The sequence below is a fragment of the Plecotus auritus genome (assembly GCF_963455305.1).
Source record: "Plecotus auritus genome assembly, chromosome: X".
NCBI lineage: Eukaryota > Metazoa > Chordata > Mammalia > Chiroptera > Vespertilionidae > Plecotus > Plecotus auritus.
In genome coordinates this window covers 109,981,035-109,994,231 of record NC_137784.1, presented here as the reverse complement: position 1 = coordinate 109,994,231, position 13,197 = coordinate 109,981,035, and positions in this window count along the sequence as shown.

Genomic DNA, 13,197 nt, shown 5'->3' with positions numbered 1-13,197 from the left:
TACAAAGAAAGGAACTCAAGGATAGGGTGTGGGAGGAGGGAGGGAAGGCTCCAAAATAGTAATTAGCAATTTGATTTGAGACATGATCCCTGGACAGAATGTCATATTGTAATTCCATTTCATTATTGAATGAATGGATGAATGAAAAAGTGAATGTCAAAAGTTCTCTCCAAGTTGAGCCTGAGGAGGGCAAATACTGAAGTTAAATCATTTTCACCCTGTTACTTCCAGGTCTGTAGTACACAAACATCAGGATTAGCCCTCTATAGAACTTTGAAATTGGCAAAGTGTGCTTTGTAGCCCTTACCTCACAATCACAGGGTGTATATTAATTCATTCTTAAGTGTGCACAATTGATAAAGTTGAATACTTGCCCCTCCTTAAAGAGAGCCTTGTTTTCCTGAAAAAAAAAATGGACCTTTGGTGGTGAGATATCAGGGGGCAAGTAAGCAGTTGAGGTGGGTGGTTTGGAGCAGATCTACCATTGTCCACTCCCACGACTGCAAATGGAGATTTGCTCACATTCTAAGCCTCTGATAATCTTCCCTGGATCAGTATGTCACTTTCCCCATAGGTGGGAATTCAGCACACATTGGGGGTTTGGATTGGGAAAAGAAACTTGCCTAGTTCCTTGAACCTATTCAAAGCCTCAGAAGAATTAAATTATGGATTCTAAAGGAGGTCATGACCTCTTCAACTCTGACCCTAAAATTCCTCACCTCCCAATACTGTTTAATTTTAAGCTAACACTGTTCAATAAAGAAATGTACACAATGAGTTTTTTTATACCTGTTTACAACAAATTTTAGAAAGCAACTCCTATATTCTTATATTAGGAAGGTTATTTACCCAGCAACTTAATGGAAAAAAAAATGCATCCTATTTCCTTTAATCCTTACAAAATGAAACACTCTGAGTACTATATAGACTAATTTATATTAAGTTCTTTGGGATATAGAAGTACAAAGTCTCTCTCTGATTTCCGTTTGATGAGATTCTGTTAGTTGCTTATACTAATTTCTTGTAGTGTTCCTAAAATTTGCATTTCAGAAGTGCTTTTACATTTGAATTTATCAAAACCTGATTGTTGCTTTCTGTTGAACCCACTCTCTGCCTTCAAACTCTCCATCCCTAACCCTCAATCAAACTGTACACTTTAAACACTGGAAAGAGGCCTGTTCTGAGTCCTTGGTTTTAGGATAAAAGTCCTTTGATCAGATCTGATTTTGTTTCCCAATCATTGGGTATTCCAAAGTGTATTGTCAAGGCTAGTGGCAGGGCTGTACATGTTAGCTAGTGCTAAGTTGATTGTTTTAACTGTTCATCAAGGAAAAGAAAAAAGAGGAGAAAAGAGCAAAGGGCCAAGGACTGAAATTTAGAGAAGCCTCTGAGTTAGAAAAACAGAAAGAATATGAGGCAAACACAACTAAAAAAGATTCTTGCGGAATTGACATTGAATCTGGGGTCTCCTGTGTTGAAAAGATTCAGACAAAGATACACTATCAGAAAAATTTTATAAACCCTTCAGAGAGAAACAAATATTGGGAAATATTGTGACACTGGACTGTTGGTTTGTTTTCTAAAAACACATATACTGTTCTTTCACTTAGAAAACCAAAGTTCTACATGATTTAAAAGGAAAAAAATAGTTGTCAATTAGCTGTGAAATACTTAAAGACAAAGAGTGGTTTTGAGATTTAACTTTCCTACTCACTGTCAATCTCAATGAATTAAAAATCTACTTATAATGCAAAAGTCATCACAAACTCTCAATGAATTAAATATCTATTTATAATACAAATGTAGCTTGTTGTTGAAAATGTTCCACATGGTATGTTTTTTCAACCTGGTTGCCATGGGAATCAGTCCCTTTACCCCAGCTGGCCTCTAATCATCAGCCCAGCATTAGGTAATTTCTGGGAAATGGAATGTCAATTAGGGTGGAATGGACCTTTGAGAGGAGAATTTGGTTCTGGGACTCTAGGAACAAAGGCCAAAGATGCTCTCCGCAGTTTAAAAAAAAAATTGTTAATTCCACCTGATCCTTAAGCTCACACACCTTTGGCCCCAACTTCTCAGAGCTACAGATTGTCTAGGTGGCATGGCCTAATCCACAATCCATTACAGAATATAATTTACAGCGGAGCTGATAGAGAGGTACACAGTATCTTTCTGTAAACCTCTAGGTATGGGAGCTCATCACTTTATGAGACAACCTGAGAATTTCTAATTGTTTGACTGATCTCATATTTGTCTATATTCCTTTCATACTCACTGGCTCTAGTTCTGATTCAAGCTGCAACCTAGATAAAATCTACTTCTTACACAGAATAGTCTTACAATATTTGGAAAATATGAGTTGTCCTCCCTGAGTCCAGAATATCTCACTCAATGGTTCTTCCAGAATTGGGCCAAAATTCTCTTGCAAATTTTTCTTTATGTAGTTAACTTTTAATTATCCAGGTTTCAGAGAAGGCAGAGTTCATTCCTACCCAACTCCTGCCATATTCAACCAGTACAGTTCTTTCATATATTTTATATACCAGTTATTATATAGAGTAATCTATATAATAAAAGCCCAAGCGACCATTACGGCAGAATGACCAGAACAACCGGTTACTATGATGCGCACTGACCACTAGGAGGCAGACTCTCAATGCAGGAGCTGCCCCCTGGTGGTCAGTGCACAGAGGGAGCACCGCTCAGCCAGAAGCTGGGCTCATGGCTAGTGAGTGCAGCGGTGGTGGCGGGAGCCTCTCCCGCCTCAGCGGCAGCACTAAGGAGCAGAGAGCCAAGCAATAAGGAGCAGCCAGCAGGCAGGTGGTAAGGAGCAAGGGGTCCCAGACTGTGAAAAGGTGCAGGCTGGGCTGAGGGACCCCCCCCCACAGTGCATGAATTTCATGCTCTGGGCCTCTAGTTATATAGAATATGAAACAATGATAAATGATGTGGTGAAAAATAAAGCAGAGCAAGGAATACAACAGTATGGGTTTTGTGGGGAAATTGTTGCAATTTAAAAAGGGAGACTTTAGAATACCTCACTGAGAAGATAACATTTGACTTATGATGATGAAAGACATGAAGGAACAAGCTAGACAAATATGTAGGCAAAGTGGGTTCTAATAAGAGAGAAAAGCAAATGCAACAGCCCTGAAACAGGAGAATGCCTGGCTGCTTTGAGGAACTGTGACTAGACTACAGTGACTGGAGAAGTGTAAGCAAGGGAGAGAGTAGAAGGGGTTACAGTCAGAGAGGTAACGGGAGCCAGGCCAATCAAGACATTCGTAAGTCTTTGTAAGGATTTTGACTTATACTCTGAATGAAACAGGAAGCCTCTGGAGTGACATGATTAGACTAACATTTAAATAGGACCATTCAGTCTTCCGTGTAAATAATAGACTAAGCAGCAAGAGTGGAAGCAGAGAGATCTGTTAGGAGGCTATTGCAATAATCAGGCAAAAGAGGGTGAGTTAGGTCATCACAGTAGCAGAGAGGTGATAAGAAATGGTTAGATTATTAATAAAATCTGAGAAAAGAGCCAACAGGATTTGTTGACAGATTGGATGTGGGATGTGTTCTGTAAACATTTTCATTAGAAGAAAGAACTGTTTCAAATATTGCCTTAGTGATTCTCTCCTGAGTTATTTTAAGTTCGTCCTCAAGGAAAGGTTTTCCAGTGCCTCCCATCCCAAGTCACCATTTCTGGACAGTTTGTCAATGAGTTTGTCATTGTCCATTCAGAAACATGTAAGCAAAATGCAGGCCTATATGTCAGAAGTGATCTGATCAACACAGAGTACAGAGGACAGTAAAATGATCACTTTCTGGGATCTCAACTCACCATTTCTCTTAATACCATCTAAAATTACACTAGCCCTTGGGTAGCCAAATCACACTGTTAGCTCATAGGGAACTTGTGGTCAACCAAAACTCATAGCTCTTTTGCACACAAGCTCTTGGCAATTCAATCCTTTCTTCTCCTGATGTGTTATTTTGAAATTTATCTAAGACTTGATTTGACATTAATTTCATCGTATAGGCTCCAGGTTAAAGAAATAATATATTAGCACTTAGTGAGCCCCAGTCCATAAGCCACATATATAGGTACTACTACAATTACTCCAAACAACAATCCTTTATGGCCTCATGTTATTGTTATTACCATTTTACACATGAAGAAACAGAGGCTCAGAGAGGTTAAATAACATGCCCAAGGCCACCTAGCTCAGAGCCAAGGGTAGAGTTGGTATTAGAATCCAATTTTGCCTGACTCAAAAGCCAAATTCTCCCATATTGAATCTTGGATAGCACAGTATCTGGAAATGGGAAGTATGCAATAAATATTTACTAAATTGACCACCTTTGTACCTTACTTTTTAATTTATTTTATGGTACTGACACTCATATTAACTTAGTAATTTTTAGGCTCTATTCTAGAGTTTTACATGTTAAGCATCTTCATCATTACAATAAGTCTATGAGGTAAGTATTATCATTATTCATATTTCTCACAAAGAAGAAAATAGAGCCCCATAAAGATTTAGGTGAGACAGCCAACAAGTTTTAGAGATAAGATTTGTACCCAGGCAGTCTGGCTACAAAGAATTTGTATCTATAACCACTAAGCTATGCTGTCTCAGGCTATTCTGAGATCCTGACATTGCACTCTTTAGGGAAAGAGATGCATCAGAGGTCTAACTTGCTGTCCACTGCCCAATTCTAAATATGTGGCCTTCCTGTTGAAATCCAGTTATGCCTCTCCCTTCTTTTCCATTCCCTTTCTTTATCAATGGGTCAGTTTAAGAAGGAAGTATTTCTTTAAGAAGGAAAACTTGTTCATGTCCTCAAACTTAGTCTTGATCACTCCCCTTACCTCCCAGAACTCCAAGCCACTCTATTCTGCTGTAGACCAATTTTTTCAACTTTCCCCTAAAAAGGGAGTTAATATAATGAAACTAGAAGCCTGATGCACGTAATTCATGCATGGGGCCACGGGGGAGAGGTTCTCAGCCCAGCCTGCACCCTCTCGCAATCCGGGACCCCATGGGGGGTGTCCTATTGCTGTTTTATGGGCCTAAACCAGCAGTCAGACATCCCTCTAGCAATCCGGGATGCTGCATGCACCAGTGACCATACTTTTCATACAGGTGAAAAACATCTTACTGTTGTATGGGCAGCTACATGTTTTTGCCCTGATTATAAAAAGTAGTATATAACATGATCCTTCTGAGGCAGTAGTACCATTTTCCCCATGCATGTCATCGCTGCATGATCCTTTTTTTTTTTTTTTTTCAGTGTTAGAGTAGCCTTGCCAGGTTTTAATTTTGAAATCTAAGACACTGTTTCCAATATGTATGGTAGGGTCCTTAGGCTTGGCCAGTGATCAGGGCTGATCTGTGGGGTGAGTGGTGGGACGATCAGGGAGGGGGCCCCCACTGGCACCCGCCTTGGCTGGCAGTCTGGTGCTGCCCACTCACTGGCCCCTCCTCCCGCCAACCAGTTGTTCAGTAGATCGTTCTGCTGTTCAGTCAATTTGCATATTAGGGTTTTATATAGATAGATGACTCCCATTCTGGGGAAATCCCTGAAAAAGAAAACCACATGGCTGGTGGTGGCAGGTCAATAGAGGCCTGCAGAAGAGAGATGTTCCCTCAGTTGTTTCCCCACCCCCAACAATAGTTTCTAGGCCAGACCATCATATATATTGTGAGAAGATAACTCTATAAGATTCTGACTAGAATCATGTTTTAAACTGGGTATGGTAAGTGTGTGTAGAGAAACTCAAAGCATTCACAATAGTTATTGGCTTATAAAGAATGACTTTTGTGAGAGAATCTCTTCTTATTTCAGAAGGCCATGGTTGGCACCATATGCTAAAGTCCCAAGAATAATCTACATTATATCATAGGTTAGCAGAATGTGCATCAGGGACTAGAATTAGTTTTGAACTTGAAACAAATCCTATAAAGCGTGGCTTGTCAAAACAAATTTTTCAAAACTACCCAAAGCCCTCTTATTTTGCAGGATCATTACTCAAGCAATTGTTCCATTTTAACCCCAGCAGTCAATCTTGGGGAATTCATCAATTGATGTCCCAAATTTGGACTTGGTCATATGTGTCTAAACACAGTGAAGGAATCTTAGACTTGAAAAATTGTATAATTGTAAGGATCATCAGAGATGTTATAGTACACAAGCATTCAACAACACACCAAACAAGTAGCTGACCAACTTCTGCTTGAACCCTTCTAGAGGATGGGTGGGGTACATAGGGGAGACTTCCTGCCTATAAGGAGTGGTTTTCCCTTCAAAGATGAAAAAAATTCATTTATGTTCTGAGAGCTGCATTCTTCCAGCTTTCATAGTCATTGGTCCACAAAAAAAAAAAAAATGTAATACACAAAATTCTTCCTTAAGTCTTTGTTGTTTAAAGTAAAACACCCCCATTTTCTTCAACTGTATCAACCAGAGTAAAACAATACTTTAGCGATGCTCTAATTAACTTTAGATACAAATAAACTATCGCTTCCAATGTGGTAGACTCTATACTTGCATTAATATATCCCTGAGATCTCAATAGCATATTTAGCAACCACATAACACTGTGGGCTCATACTAAGTTTGAAGCTAACTGAAAACCCCCTGCCTTTTATAGAAGTACTAGATGCCCGGTGCACGAAATTCGTGTACGGGGGTGTGTGTCCCTCAGCCCAGCCTGCACCCTCTCCAATCTGGGACCCCTCAAGGGATGTCCGACTGCCCGTTTAAGCCCGATCCCAGTGGGATCGGGCCTAAACGGGCAGTCGGACATCCCTCTCACAATCCAGGACTGCTGGCTCCCAACTGCTCGCCTGCCTGCCTTCCTGATTGCCCCTAACCACTTCTGCCTGCCAGCCTGATCACCCCCTAACCACTCCCCTGCCAGCCTGATTGATGCCTAACTGCTCCCCTGCCAGGCTGTTTGCCCCTAACTGCCCTCCCCTGCAGGCCTGGTCACCCCTAACTGCCCTCCCCTGCAGGCCTGGTCACCCCTAACTGCCCTGCCCTGCAGGCCTTGTCCCCCCCTAACTGCCTTTCCCTGCAGGCCTAGTTGCCCCCAACTTCCCTCTCTGCTGGCTTGGTCACCCCTAACTGCCCTCCCCTGCAGGCTTGATCGCCCCCAACAACCCTCCCTTGCAGGCCTGGTCCCTCCCAACTGCCCTCCCCAGCTGGCCATCTTGTGGTGGCCATCTTGTGTCCACATGGGGGCAGTCATCTTTGACCACATGGGGGCAGCCATCTTGTGTGTTGGAGTGATGGTCAATCTGCATATTACTCTTTTATTAGATAGGATAGAGGCCTGGTGCACGGGTGGGGGCCAGCTGGTTTGCCCTGAAAGGTGTCCTGGATCAGGGTGGGGGTTCCCTTGGGGCATGGGGTAGCCTGGGAGAGAAGCCTGTGGTGGTTTGCAGGCCGGCCACGCCCCCCGGAGACACAAGCAGAGGCCCTGGTATCTGGGGTTTATTTATCTTCTACAATTGAAACTTTGTAGCCTGGAGTGGAGCCAAGCCTTCTGCTTGCTCCGTGGCTGCAGCCATTTCTACTGGGATTTATATATCTTCTATAATTGAAACTTTGTAGCCTTGAGTGGAGGCCTAGGCCTGCCAGGGTGTGGGGAAAGCTTGGCTTCCTCCATCACCCGGGGCAACCCTAGCCTCCTGCTCTTTCCAGCTCCGTGGCTGCCGCCATTTCTATTTGGATTTATGTATCTTCTATCATTGAAACTTTGTAGCATTGAGTGGAGGCCTAGGCCAGCAAGGACAGGCAGAAAGCTTGGCTTCCTCCATTGCTGGGGAAACCCAAGCCTCCCTCCTGCTCTCTGTGGCTGTAGCCATCTTGGTTGGGTTTATTTGCATATTTGCTCCTGATTGGCTTGTGGGCGTGGCTTGTGGGCGTGGCTTGTGGGTGTAGTGGAGTGATGGTTAATTTGCATATTGCTCTTTTATTAGATAGGATTCCTGTCTTGCCTTCACTCTGTTATATGTAATTAATTTTAGAGCTGAAATATAGAACTTCATATTCATGCCAACTACATTAGAGTAAGAAGGTTTTACTATTTTTTTAAGGTATTCAGCTTCACAACTATTTGTCCCCTTGGAGAATTACAGAATCTTTCCACCTCATTTTATCTACACACTGAGTGGCCAGATTATTATGATCTCTGAGCGCATAATAATCTGGCCACTCAGTATATATATATATTAGAGGCCTGGTGCATGAATTCGTGCATGGGTGGGGACCAGCCAGCCTGGTCAGGGGGAGGGTATATGGGCGGTTGGCTGGCCTGTCTGCTGATCGAACTCCTGGTCGAGGGGACAATTTGCATATTAGCCTTTTATTATATAGGATATACACTGAGTGGCCAGATTATTATGCATTCAGAGGTCATAATAATCTGGCCATTCAGTGTATATGAAATGGAGATCATAACTATGCTAATTTTGCAGGGTTGTGGTGAGGATTGAATGAAACAATATATGTAAAATTGCTCTGGAATTAGTCTCCAATTCCATTACCTTATCACCTTTAAGTCAGGTAGGGAGAGACTTCCATACCCTATATAGGAAGCAATTACTGGAGACATACCATCCTCTTCCATCACCCCTAAAGATTGTAGGCTTGGAAGTATCTTGGGAGGGGGTGAAGCAGGCCAGTAAGCCAGGACAAGTGAAATAGGGAAACAGACAGATATTCAAACATTTTCACCACCTAGTAAATCATAAGGATAAATAGTTTAGACTTCTTCCCAATCAGGGGTAAATAGCTTAAATCACCCTACTCAGGGAGATATATAGCAGAAATTAAATTAGTGCCATTTTCCAACCACATCTAAGGACAAATGAAGTTAAGAGAAGAAACCTCATTGAGATATTTCAGCATAAAACTAATGAAAATTCTATTGAGATTATCCCCACAGACCTCCCTTAAACACCCAGCCTTCAAAACCCCTCAAACCCAAGGTCCCAGTGTGCTCTCTCCCTCCCAGGAGCATGCTTGAAACTTCCCCCCGCCCCCCCCACACACACACCTCTTCTTTCCCCATAGACATGCATCTCCTAAACTCTAGGGACCTCACAAGGTTTGCAGCAAGGGCAGCAATGGGCAGTGGCAGTTTGTCCCAGACAACCCCCCTGAACCTTTCCTCAAGATCCCCTTTTCTCTGACTTTTTAGTGAGCCAAAGCAGACCAGCCTAGGCTCATTTCCCCAGCCTTTTCTTGTTTCACTGTCCCCAGATTTAATAAATGCCATCTAAATTAAAAAAAAAAAAAAGAAAAAGTATCATGCCTATATAAGGCCTGAGGATGACAACAAATAGGATTCTTATTTTCTGTTGTACAGTTTTTACAGATATCCCTCCAAGCTTGGTCTTACTCCCAAATTTGATCAATGTCTCATTTTTGTCTTTATCAAAGTATTAGAGCATATGTCTTTCTGGGTTTACAATAATTGATTAAATGTATACATTTTGATGATCATTTAATGAGTTAAACTTTCAACTATCCATACTATCAACCTATCTTGTTTATTCATAATGTCTGAAAAGACATCATAGAAGTGTTTGTCAAGATCCTAGCTGAAGCTCAAATAAATGATTTTTTGCAGTATCCTCTTGAAAGCTCCATCCAAAAGGAAATAAGTTTAGTCTGGCATGACTTGCTCTTAATGAACCCATGCCGGTTCCTAGTCATTAATAAGTCCCTTTCCAAGGGCTGATAAATCATATTCTTAATAATCCATTCTGGAAGTGTGCTGGGGATCAACTTCAAACTCAAAAGACTGACATTTTTAGATTCTCCTTGCTTTTGGGAGTGAGGGGGAATCATTGTCTTATTTAATCTTTTGACATCTCTCTTTTTATCCACAAGTCTTTGAATACTACCAAGGGAGGTATCCAAGCTTATAATACAGACCAGAAAGAAACAATGCTAGACCCTAACTTGCCTACCACTTTTTCTCATTTTTCTGAAGTGGGAGAATTCATCATTTTTAGACTGATGTAGAGGCCATCTGCAATTGAGTTTGTCAGGTTTACATGCCATATTTTAGAAAGCCCAGAATGTCAATGGGCAGATTGGTTGATGATGCAAAAATATTTTTTTTTCAGGAGTTGCTTTACAAGAGCTCACACTTATTCTAGAACAGTGCTTTTCAAACTTTAATGTGCATATAAATCATTAGTGGATCCTGTTAAAATGCAGTGCTGATTGAGTAGATCTAGGCAGGGCCTGATTTTAGGCATTTCTTAACAAACTCCCAGATGATGTGGGTACACAGATTATACTTTGTTATAGCAAGACTCTTAGGCCTGAGGATGACAACTTAATCGTTCTAGACCTTGGCCACACACTAGAATCACCTGAAGAGCTTTTTAAAATTCCCATGACCTGAATGCTCCCCACATTAAAATATCTGTGGTTAGGACTTGGAAATGATTATTTCTAAAGCTCCTTGTGTTATTCTGGTGCATATCCAAGGTTAAAAACACTCTTCTAAAACTAGTTATCTTTAATCATTTGGCTAATAGTCATCACAAGGACTCAAAATGTATCCCCTGGCTTATGTAATTGCTGAAATGCAGGTTCCCCCTGCCTATTATAGGCACATGCATAAAGACACTTTTTAAAGTAAAATTTTGTTAATTAAGAGCATTTGAAGAAAATATATTTCAATGTTGGTGATTTTATGGTTACTTTTGCTTTCCTACTGCTGCCTACTAACATAATTGAGGGGCCAGAAATGTGGTATGTGTGGGAGGAAGGTTAGGTTAGAAATAGTTTTATAGCTATTAAAACTTACTTTTCCCTATTGGGTTATTTTATATAATACTACTACTTGTATGATAATTTAGAAAGTACTATAGAAATGGCCAGGTGGTGGTTTGGCTCAGACCTCAATAGAAAACTTCACTTTTAGTAAACAACTCTTTTTTGATCAGAGTACACATGTAAAAAATAATGTTTTATTATTTACTTTATTGAAGAAGTGAACACTATCTTTATTGATAGTGGCTCAATGACAGAAGAGGTGGGCTAGGCCAGGCAATTAAAATAATTTGAGACACAGTATACTAAACCTAAGACTTACTAGTAAAGAAAAATCTTTCATGGTAGACTCTTCCATAAAGATTCTCCAACATAAAGATTAAACATCAACACTACAAAAGAACAAAAATGGACAGAGAGCAAGAATTGGAATTTTACGGAGCTGAGCATTTCTTAGTTGAGCAATCCTGATATAAATCCTCTCCCTGGCAGCCAAGCAAAGAGAAAAAGCATATCGGTTTGCGGGTGGGGTTTGTGAAGGGCAAAGGCTTGGCTGGCACTCCAGCTAGGGGCATACCAGAGGGAGAACAGCCAAATGAGGCCAGGCTCAAAGAGGAACAAAGAGCAGAGTAGATGGTAGCAGGTCTCAAAAAAGTTCTAGGAAAGAATACTCCCTAGGCAGCAATTCTTTCTGGCGCCAGACCTGACAATCATTGGGACAACATGGAAAAAGGCCACTTTGAGGCCTGCTAATAGTATCAGCGTTATTACACTACTGACTATTTTGCAACATTCAAAGAATAAACTTTAAATGAATATTTTCTCTTTATGCACTAGGCATATATTAGAGAATCTGAAAAGGGAAGACCAGCTAGGGAGGTCTGTGGTTCCTGAGTGCTTTTCAGCAAGGACCCTGTTAGAAAACAACTAGTGAGGTTTAAAAGATACTAATTGCAAACAAAATTTGAAGGCTACAAAATCACAATACTTTGAAAGAAAAATACTAGAGAAAATTATAACAAATCACAATCACATAACTATGAATAGGAATAACCTTGAGCTATCTCTGCCACAGGCTTGGTGAACTTCAAGTTCTTCTTTTACTTTTTCTTTAAACTACAATTTGATGTCAAGATGAAAATTCCTGGCCCAGGAGTCAGACAAGCCTGGGATCATATGCCAGCACTGCCCCTTATCAGCTCTGTGACTTTGGACAACTCCCTTACTTTCTCCCAGCCTCAGTTCCCTCATCTGCACCAGAAGAATGATAAGAGAGCCCAATTCATATGAGTGCCATAGGACATAATGTGCTTGTCTCAGTGTAAGAGCTCAGTAAAAAGAAGTTGCTCCCATTAGCTTATACCTCCCAGGTCTGTGAATTTCTGGAAATGTGTTCATAGATTCCATCCACATCCAATAAATTCTTTCACTTTTTCTTTATTTCTAGATCCTCTTTTGCTTTCTGGGAAAACGTGAGCTGACTTATTTCCAGCTATTGGTTGAGATTACTTATTCAAATCATTCTACCAAGGAGGAAAAAAGGAGAAGAAGCAGACCCCCAAACTATAGGAGACACTATGACCCTGGCAAGCAGGGAAGGGATGGTTAGTATGGAAAGCATAGAGAGGAAATCCTTTCACTTCTGCCTTCTTGACTCCCTCTCTACTGCTAAAAACATGTAGGGCAGGTCTGGAAAGATGCACAAGTAATGGTGTGTCAGCTCTGCTGCTCCCTCCAGTGGTGTGGCCTGGAGAAGTCATAAGGTGGAGACAAAGTGAGGAGTGTAATCCTAGGAGAACTCATGGAGAAGAGCAAATAATATCAGTGACAACCATAGTAATAATGACAACAGAAACACTCAACAGTAGGCTCATAGGGAAGAAGGAATTATACAAATAAAAACAGCAATAATAGTAATATTTGGTGGCTTTGTGAAGAAGGAAAAAGTTTTAGAAAAAGTCATGGTTAAGAATGGATAATAATAATTATAATTAATATGACAAAGATCATGGTAATTCTTACTGGGCTTATGTAGAAGAGAGAATAATCTATACTAATAATAGCCTAGGGCGTCACAACCAGATGGACAACCAGTCACCACGAGGGGACCCCTTCTGGATGGGGGCGTGGCCGACCTTCAAACCACCCGGTGGCCTCTAGCCCTGGCCAGGGAGGCTCTGGGGGTTGGGCGTGTGCGGTGCAGTCTTTTAAAAATAAAGAAAGGGCGAGTGGCGACATCAGCGTCCCTGGAGTAGCTGGCGGGCAGCAGTGACAACCCTGGTGCTGGGGCTGGGACAGCCCAGGCACGAATGGTGGCGGCCGGGGGGCGGGGGGCGGGGGGTAGTGAGGGGAGGCGGCGCCACCTGGGGCATCACCGCTGGCCTAGACCCCGAA